We start from the raw sequence: 11,041 nt of genomic DNA on the forward strand, positions 1-11,041 counted from the left end.
ATTATATATAATCAGTTGGTAAAAAGTTTTGTACCAAAATGTGGCCAGAAACGGGTTCTACGCAAAAAGGACCGTTTATGTAAATTTATAATATAGTTTTACGCTAATGGCCATAACTCACAATCTGGACCACCAACTGATCCGAAACTTTCGGTGCAAGTTTATATAATAAAAATAAAGATTTCTATCCTTTCACTTTTCCAAAAATCCCGTTTTAAATCAAAATGGGCAAAATAGTCAACTTTATGCATAAACCGGAAACAAGCATTCGAATAGGCTAAGCATAGACTCAATCAACGAAATTTCCAGAAAGTTTAACTAAAATAAAAATAGTCAAAAATGCTTTCCAATACAGATCTTGTACATGCATGTATGAATCCGAATCGATAGTCTACGAAATAATCGTTTTACAAGACTTTCGGTTCCGATTCGTGGCTATACTATAGAGTGTCGAGTTGATGATGATTAAAACACATTTATATATATGTTACAAGTTATTTTCAATGATCAATCAGGTTGCATGTCATCTATATCATTAATCATGTCATTTTTCGCAAAAATCACTTCTGTTGACTTTTTAGAATTAGGTTTGACTCGACATTAAGCATGCATGTAGTGGGAATCAGTTAGTACCCTTTAGAGGGTTTGTTTCCCACATAAATACCAATCTATAACAAGTTTCAATTCGAGAAATTTCTGAAAGAAATCCGTTTAATCAGAAAGTCAAAGGGTATGAACACCCAGTTTGACTTTTACTAATAATCAAAGCAAAAACGGATTATAGAACGAATTGAAGGCTTACAATGGTCCTAAAGATGTTAAATGATCACTAGGAGTCGGCCTTGATCTTCAGAAATGCTCCAGAAAGCTTGCTTGAAGTTCTTGAATGTTGAGAGCTTATGTTCTTCAATTGCAAATGACCAAAAGTGATCAATAATCTGATTTAAACACTAATTTTCGAGGCCACTGTAGTTGTAGGCATGCATGAAAGGTTATTGGTGCAATTGGAGGCGAAAATAGCTGGATTCCACTTCAAATTCGGACTCAATTCGACCCAAAACCCATTTTCTGTCGCTGGTAGTCCCACGCGGCCCGCCTGGGCATGTCCAGGCGGGTCGCCTGACCCTTCTGAGCAGCCTATAACTTTCATACATTGGCAGCTTTGACCCCTGAACTTGTACGCGATGTTTCGGCTATTTTTCTCGACCCGTAAACCCCCAATCTTGGTTTTTAAGAACCTTAGGACTTTTACCAACATGGTAATGCCCTCGGATAACTTTGCGCTCAACCGAAAAGCCCTGAATTCGACGTTGACGCTTTTAGTCCTTTAAGTACGGTTTTGGCCATAACTTTCTCATACGTTGACGAAACTTCATGAAATTTTTACCACATATTCTAGTGAGTATATTTTAGCTATACAAAGCTTCGGGTCTGCCAAAAGTTCACTCAGAGGTATAAATTAAACATGTTGACACTTTTGGCCCCTATAGTTTACAATACTTCACTTTCGTGCAATTTCCGCGTCGTATGATCCATGAACCATCCGTTAAAGGTTATAAACATTATGTGGGGTTATCATAGAGCCTATTTATCCATTGTTGACACCTTGGACCCTTACGTTCCATAGTTTTCACTGTTTGTCACTTTTAGTCCCTCTAAAGTATGTTTTCACATAACGGAACCTTATGACACGTGTCAAGACATTATTGGACGAAATTTTTTCGAGGTGTTACATCCTCACCCCCTTAAAAGAAATCTCGACCCCGAGATTTATTCAAACAAATGGGGATATTTTTCTTTCATCGTGGATTCCACTTCCCACGTGTATTCGGGACCTCTACGGGCATCCCATTTGACCTTTACAATAGGCACGTGCTTCCTTCGAAGCTTCTTTACCTGTCGATCCTCAATCGACAAAGGTTTTTTCAACAAACTTCAGACTTTCGTCTATGTGTATATCTGTATGCGGTATAACCAGTGAATCGTCAGCGAAACACTTCTTCAAATTACAGATGTGAAACACATTATGAATGGCACTAAGCTCTTCAGGCAAGTTTAACTTATAAGCGACTGCCCCGACACGTTCGATTATCTCGAAAGGTCCTATGTATCTCGGGCTCAGCTTGCCTTTCTTTCCAAATCTCATCACACCTTTCCAAGGCGATACTTTGAGCAACACTTTTTCACCCACATCAAAGTGAAAATCTTTGCGCTTAGGATCCGCATAACTTTTCTGCCTATCCCTGGCAGCTTTCAAACGATCACGGATCTGAACGATCTTGTCTGTCGTCTCAAAGACGATATCTGGTCCAGACAACTGGACATCTCCAACTTCTGCCCAACAAATGGGCGATCTACACTTCCTACCGTATAGGGCCTCAAAAGGCGCAGCCTTTATGCTGGAATGGTAGCTATTGTTGTAGGAGAATTCAATCAGTGGTAGGTGCTTATCCCAACTACCACCTAAGTCGATCGCACATGCACGAAGCATGTCTTCCAAAGTTTGAATAGTACGCTCACTCTGACCATCAGTCTGAGGATGGTAAGCCGTACTAAAATTCAAACGAGTGCCCAACGACTGTTGGAAACTTTTCCAAAAATGTGACGTATATCTAGTATCTCTATCAGAGATAATAGATATAGGTATACCATGTAGCGCTACTATCTTATCGACGTATAATTGAGCTAACATATCTGAGCTATACGTCTCTTTGATGGGTAGAAAATGAGCTGACTTAGTCAGTCTGTCAACTATGACCCATATGGTATCATTTCCCTTTTTCGTCTTTGGCAACTTGGTGATAAAATCCATTGTCACCATTTCCCATTTCCATTTGGGAATTTCAGGTTGTTGAAGCAAACCTGACGGCTTCTGATGCTCAGCCTTGACTTGCGCACAAGTCAAACATTTGGCCACATACTCGGCCACGGACTTTTTCAAACCAATCCACCAGTAGTTTGACTTCAAATCCTGGTACATCTTATCTGCCCCAGGATGAACTGAATATTTAGAGCTGTGGGCTTCCTGGAGGATAACATCCCGAAGTCCTCCATATACTGGAACCCATATTCGTCCGTTTAGACGTAGCATTCCATCTTTGTCGTGGGATAACTGCTCCTCAGTTACTCCCAACTTTTCTGCAGGATAGTTAGCTTCCAGCACAGCTTCCTTCTGTGCAGCTAACACCCTTTCATTCAAATTATTCCTAATTTCAATGCGCTTGGCATTGATTCTGATCGGTTTCACCCTTTCCTTTCTGCTTAAGGCGTCGGCAACCACATTTGCCTTGCCTGGATGGTATCTTATCTCACAGTCATAATCATTGAGGGTTTCCATCCATCGCCTTTGACGCATGTTCAATTCCTTCTGATTGAACAGATGCTGAAGACTCTTGTGATCCGAATAAATTATGCACTTGGTTCCATACAAGTAGTGTCTCCATAGCTTCAAAGCAAATACAACCGCACCCAATTCCAAATCGTGGGTGGTGTAGTTCTTCTCGTGCACCTTTAGCTGGCGAGAAGCATAGGCAATGACTTTGCCTTTCTGCATGAGTACGCAGCCCATGCCAGTATGTGATGCATCACAATACACCACAAATTCGTCTATACCATCGGGCAACGTCAATACTGGCGCATTGCTCAGCTTCTGCTTCAGAATGTCAAAGGATTCCTGCTGCTTAGGGCCCCAATCGAACTTAATCTTCTTACGGGTCAACGAAGTTAGGGGCGCAGCAATCCTTGAGAAGTTCTCGATGAATCTCCTATAATATCCTGCCAATCCGAGGAAACTGCGAATCTCGGTAGGCGTCTTCGGCTCCTGCCAATTCATGATTGCTTCGACTTTAGCGGGATCTACTTGGATACCACGCTCGCTAACAACATGTCCAAGGAACTGAACTTCACGAAGCCAAAATTCACACTTCGAGAATTTGGCATAAAGCTTCTCTTGATTTAAAAGTTTGAGAATACAACGAAGGTGTTTCTCATGATCAGCTTGGCTCTTCGAGTAGATAAGAATGTCATCAATAAAGACGATAACGAACTTATCTAAGTAAGGTTTGCAGACGCGATTCATGAGATCCATGAACGCGGCTGGTGCGTTAGTGAGCCCAAACGGCATCACTAGGAACTCGTAATGTCCATAACGAGTCCTAAACGCGGTCTTGTGTACGTCTTCATCCTTGACCTTCAACTGATGATAACCTGACCTCAGGTCAATCTTGGAGAAGTAACTTGCTCCTTGCAACTGGTCGAACAGATCGTCGATCCTGGGTAACGGATACCGATTCTTGATAGTGACCTTGTTAAGCTCACGATAATCGATGCACAGACGCATCGATCCATCCTTCTTCTTAACGAACAAGATTGGCGCTCCCCAAGGAGATGAGCTAGGTCTAATAAAACCTTTAGCTAATAGATCATCCAACTGCGTCCTCAACTCCTTCATTTCCGTTGGTGCCAATCTGTATGGTGCTCTTGCTACAGGTGCAGTGCCTGGAATGATATCTATCCGAAACTCTACTTGTCTATCCGGTGGCAATCCGGGTAGTTCTTCAGGAAATACTTCAGGATATTCCGAAATAACAGGAATATCTTCAATCTTCGGCTTCGGCTCATCAATGGTAACTTGTGCCATATAAATGACACATCCCTTCTGCATGCATCTGGATGCTTTGAGCATGGACACTTGCTCGGGCAATCCATGTTGGGTATCTCCTTGAATAGTAAGTGACTCACCGGACGGAGTCTTAACTATTACTTGCTTCCTATTGCACAGAATCTGGGCTTGGTTACTAGACAACCAATCCATGCCTATCACTATGTCGAATCCAGCTAGCTTAAAGGGAAGCAAGGATAACGGGAAAGAATGATTCCTAATGGATATAACACATCCATCTAGAACAGTCGAGGCGGTTTCTAAGGTTCCATCGGCTAATTCCACCTCATATTTCACGCTTAACGTTTTAACAGGAAGGTTCAACAGTTTACAAAACTTATTATCTACAAATGACTTATCAGCCCCCGAATCAAACAAAACTCTAGCAAAAATATCGTTTACAAGAAACGTACCGGTAATGACGTTATCGTCAAGGACTGCTTCCTTTGCGTCCATTTTGAAGACTCTCGCATTAGTCTTCTTCCCTTCCTCGGCCTTCTTCGCAAACTTTGGACAGTTGGGCCGAATGTGACCTTTTTCGTTGCAACCAAAACACGTTGCATCCTTCATCTTCTTGCAATCCACAGCCTTATGATCGGTGGACTTGCAGATTCCACATCGCTTCTCCGAAGACTGGGATTTTGTTTCAAACCGACACCTCCCAAAGTGGTGTCTCCTACAAAACTTGCATCTGGGTTTTTTTACCCGACTGGTGATCATTCCTCCTAGACCCCGACCCTTTCCTGTGGTCGTTGTTCCCTCTATGTCGCTTTTCAGATTTTCGTGAGGTGTCATCCTCACGTTTTCGTTTGTTCTCCTCAGAGCTCTTCATGGCTCTCAATCTAACCACGTCTTGAGTGAGGGAGAGGGATAGATCCGCTACGGATCGAAATGTTGTAGGTCTTGAAGCTTTAACACTCGCCTTTATTTCCGGTGCCAGACCCCCGATAAATCGAGCAATCCTACGCGGCTCCGGGGTCACCAAGTAAGGCACTAAACGAGACAGCGTGTTAAACATAGTAAGATACGTTTGACAATCGAGGTTCTTCATGACTAAGGATACAAAATCCGATTCGATTCGCTCGACCTCGTGCTGCGGACAGAAGTTCTCCTTAATCAGGGCCACAAACTGTTCCCATGACAAACTGTACAGTGTGGCCTTACCGGCAGCTTGTAGGAGTGACCTCCACCATGCTAACGCATCTCCTTTGAATGATTGGGACACGTACTTAACGACGTCCCTATCAGCACACCCGCTGATATCAACTACAGTGTCCATCTCGTCGATCCACGTCATACAATCGACGGCTCCCTTTTCCCCAGTGAAATCTCTAGGCTTGCAGGATACAAAATATTTGTACGTACAGGACCTGCTGTACGTGTCATGCTTCAGCTCAATCTCCTGCTTTGGAACGCTGCTGTGGTTGGAGGAATGATTATCATCCTCAACTTTCTTTGGCTCACTCTTTTTAGACGGCGGCTTACTATGAGCCCCAGAATGAGTTTTAGCCTTGACATGCGTCACTGAGCGGGTTCTACTCTGAGTACCACTAGATTCCTTGAACTGTCTATCCATAGCCTTGGCGACAGCATTATCAATCAGTGCTTGCAATTCTGCACCGGTAACGTGAATCTTTGCATTATCTGAGCGTTCCCCAGAATGACTGTTGGTTTCTTCCGATTTGGCCATCGTAGCTTTAAGCTACAATGAAGGACAAGGTCTTATTTAGAACCTAACAGTATTATCGTCCTAGACGATTTATTAACCATGGTATCAAAAACCTTAGCAGTTAATTTAATAAATTTCATTCAGGCTCTTATTAGCAATCAAGGAATGAAAATATATATATTGGCACCATAGGCCTAGTCACAAGGACAATCACTAAATTATAAATTTAGATTTTTATAGGACTATAAATTGTATAATTAAACAAATAATCCTTTACTAGACAGAGAGTCATAAACCACAACTGTCATTATATAACATAGTTATAACCCGTAGGTATCAAGCCATTAATAGACTTGTGTACAGATAAAATCTGTAGATATTTTATTAAAAAGGGTGGCTTGTGTGATTCTACAGATCACGCTTAGCCAGAATGTTAACATGTTCTCAGATGTTAACGGGGAGTTGAATCTTTTCAACCAGGTTTTACCATCAGGGCCAGGCCTGTTAATAAGGCATTCAGGCTAGGTTATACCTTACTAAGATTCTTATAAAATGGCAAATCAAATAAAAATTGATATTTTCCATTATTTTAATATTATTCATGCATATAAATAAAATGATAAATTCAAATTAACCATTTAAATTTCCAATAAAATACCAGTACATAATTGCCCTAAACGGGACTTTGAAATAACATAACTAGCATGAATCACATGCCCGCGCAGGGGCTAAACAAGTACAACAATAACAAAATAAAATAAAACAAACCCACGCAGGGGTTAACAAGATAACATACCCACACAGGGGTAGAGAAAGATAGATATACCCACGCAGGGGTAGAGTACTGGAATAAATGTCCACGCAGGGACATGAGTACATGCAATGATAATCGAAGGATTCAACGATCCTTCTTGCCCTTACCCTTGAGCAAATCGAATACCTTCTTAAACAGGCCACTGGTGCGTCGGCGATCCTCTCGCATATTGTGCTGAAACTCGCGTCGCATGCTATCAATCCCCTGCAGGATCTCCTGAACCTGCGGTGGCGACATCATAGGCGCCGGTGGTGGTGGCTGGTAGTGCTGTGGCTGCGGCGGCTGGTAAGGCTGCGGCTGCGGTGGCTGCTGGTAACCCGGAGGGTAACCAAAAGTAGATGGGCCAGCAGCCCAAGGGTCTCCAAGTGGACCACTATGTGGGAGTGAGCTGTAGTTCACAGCTTGCCAATAAGGGTCTCCCGTGTAATCATAACCCTGAGGGAACACCTGCTCGAATGGGTTGAACTGAGCGGCACTAGCATAAGCCGGAATCGGCTCTCCAAAATTCTGCGGCGGCAGAGGCGGGATCGGAACAGAAGTAACCTCCGATACAGGATGCTGAGACTCCCCTGTCTCAGACTCCCCGGGTAGAGACGTGTAGCGGCTGCTACTAACACGTGGAGGGGTGCCTATGCGAATCCCTCCGCGCGTAGACATGCGCGCATTCCTCCTAGGCCTCGGAGGCGGAGGAGGTAAAACTGGCGGCGGCGGTGGTGACGGAGTGATCACGTCACGCCACAGGGCCTCAGATAGGTCCTGCGGTAGAGGCGGCTGCTGCTGGAGCTGCTGCTGCTGCGAGTGGTGCTGTGAGTGCACCGGCGAACCATGGAGCGATTGAAGCATCGGAGTACCATGGAGTGATTGAAGCATCGGAGAGTTGTGGCTAGGGGTGAAGTACCAATCATGCTGCTTAAACCTCTCCTGGAAGCTGTCCACACCATTAAATGGTGATCCTGTGTATGGCGACCCATCCGATATCTCAATCGGGTGGTTTGGTGTACCTGATGGAGGGAGCGAAGGGTCCGTCTCCTCGTCTACGTCCATCTCGTGACCACCGGAAAAGTGGTCCTCCTGTCCAAGTGGGTTATGGCCCACTGGCTCCTCCACATAAGCGTTAGGGTTATACAAACCCTGGTAGGCTGGCGCTGGGTGCTGGTGTGGTGACTGGTGCAACGGTATGTATGATCCAAGCGAATCATGGGGCCCGTTCTCCGAGTGGGGCCCAAAAGAGTGGGGTAATGACGGAGAAGTGCTCGCGGAAACCGAATGCCTAGCAGGCTCGGCAATAGACCTCCAAAGGTCGTTGGCGGCTGTGTGGTGTGTAGCAGATGGGGCCCGCCTATGCGAGGGGCCAGCCTCATGATCATGGGATGTAGGAAATCCTCCACGACCTCTCATCCTTGGCGGCATCCTGATCCTGTCAAAAGTCAACAAGTTGCGCAACAAAATGTATAAGACAATGCATTAATAAATGATAAAATAAATTAAACGAAATGTTGAACATTTCCTAAGTTTCTTGTCTAGACTCGAAAATCGAGGAATGTGCAATTGTGTAACTGAGATTAAACACATTAGGATAGTGTTTAATTCACTCAGCGTTGGCTCTGATACCAACCTGTCACACCCCCAAATTCCACGTGTCACCGGTGGGCCCGGTGTGGGGTACAGTGACGTAGTTGGCATTGTCATAGACAAACAACACAATATAATAATGCACAGCGGAAGCAGAATAGAAACATTTCAACTTTTAAACAAGTGTAATAATAAATATCACAGTAGTTGAAATGGAACCACAGGCGGATCAAATAAAAATGGAAATAAAAAGTTCAACAGATAAATGTCGTCCGAGTTTGCGAGACTATTGTGAACGCTCTCTAGGAAACAGCCAGCCTATTTCCGTATAGTACCTGCACTTAATCTTTTGGGAAAAATACGTCAGTTTACACTGGTAAATACAAATCGACTGACTCATTTTGAAAATGATTGAAAATTTATTTAAATGCACAAGGCATAAATATTTTTATTAACTTGGGATATTTATTCAATATAAACTTGTGAACGAATTACATGCACTTATATCTCTGGTGGCCCGGGATCTACTGTCCGGGCTAGAGATTTAATTGACACACCACATCAAAGAGTTATACACGACGGGTGTACGCCTACACCCCGTGCTCTGGTCGTGGCCATCTCGTAAGATAATGCCAAGGATATCCGGGACATGGTCAACAACCCCCCAAAGCCTTTAAGTAAGACAAAACTGTTTAAACGAAATCACACAAGCTATTCAAGACTGAACACCCATAGGGAGCAGGACTTGTGCGCCCGATCAAGCGGTATTTTAAATACCGTACCCCAAGCCCGTATAGGGAAAATAAGTCAAAATGTATTTACCTGAGCAAGTATAAGTCACAATTGATAAGTGTTGATAGCTTTTACCGGGCTTCCTAATCTGGAACAAGGTTTATAATTAACCTATTAGATTCCTAACGGCCTTTTATTTAAGCTTAAGCTTTGACCGGTTAGTTTTAGGAATGATACGGTTTACGCACGATTAAGCGAAAGACCGGATAGAATGTGATTTAGACCCGACAAGTTCGAATACTTGTATAACACGGGTATACTAAATACATTCTGGATTTTGAAGCAAAAACGATATCGTTTGACCCGTTTCGGTCAATTTACGCAAACTAGTTACGTAAACCGAACCGAACGCGAAAAGGGCGATACGGGTAGCCAAAAGATTCAAATGCAAGTTCCCTGAATTAATATGCTTAGAATATGATATTATATCAGTAAGTTATGTTCTATATTGCCCGGGATAATTTTAAACTCAATTTATGCCTTAGAAGGGCATTTTGGTCATTTAAAAGATAATAAAAGGATAAGATTTGAAATCTGAGTCTCGGGTCTGGTTCATACAGTAAATATACTTAATATAACATATTATATCAGTAGGGTATGACCCATATACCAAATATATCATTTAAAACCAAACTATGCACCGTAGGGGCAATTTAGTAATTTCACAAGGGCTAAAAATGCCAAAACTGGAAACCTGAGTTCAAAATGTTATGCTTACTGTTATTATATGAAAATATGTGATTTACATCAGTAGGTATAAGTTTTATAGGTTTAAAACAAGTACAACGCTTACTATGCGCTTAAAACGCTAAAAATACGGTTTAAGGGCGTTTTCGGGTTTTCACAGTAAATCTGAGATTTTTATATTTCCAGAAGTCTTATAATAATTTGTTCATCATACAAAATCAGTAGAAAAAGGTTTCGGGTCAACGGATGTGTAAAACTCCTTTTATGGCTAAAACGGTCAAAACCGACATAAGCCGAAACGGCTAGGTGATCGAGGATCCGTTCAGCCAAAAATTAATTAAAAATCATCAAAATTCCCAGAATATTATATATAATCAGTTGGTAAAAAGTTTTGTACCAAAATGTGGCCAGAAACGGGTTCTACGCAAAAAGGACCGTTTATGTAAATTTATAATATAGTTTTACGCTAATGGCCATAACTCACAATCTGGACCACCAACTGATCCGAAACTTTCGGTGCAAGTTTATATAATAAAAATAAAGATTTCTATCCTTTCACTTTTCCAAAAATCCCGTTTTAAATCAAAATGGGCAAAATAGTCAACTTTATGCATAAACCGGAAACAAGCATTCGAATAGGCTAAGCATAGACTCAATCAACGAAATTTCCAGAAAGTTTAACTAAAATAAAAATAGTCAAAAATGCTTTCCAATACAGATCTTGTACATGCATGTATGAATCCGAATCGATAGTCTACGAAATAATCGTTTTACAAGACTTTCGGTTCCGATTCGTGGCTATACTATAGAGTGTCGAGTTGATGATGATTAAAACACATTTATATAT

The sequence above is a fragment of the Helianthus annuus genome, chromosome 5, assembly GCF_002127325.2.
Source record: "Helianthus annuus cultivar XRQ/B chromosome 5, HanXRQr2.0-SUNRISE, whole genome shotgun sequence".
In the NCBI taxonomy this organism is placed as follows: domain Eukaryota; kingdom Viridiplantae; phylum Streptophyta; class Magnoliopsida; order Asterales; family Asteraceae; genus Helianthus; species Helianthus annuus.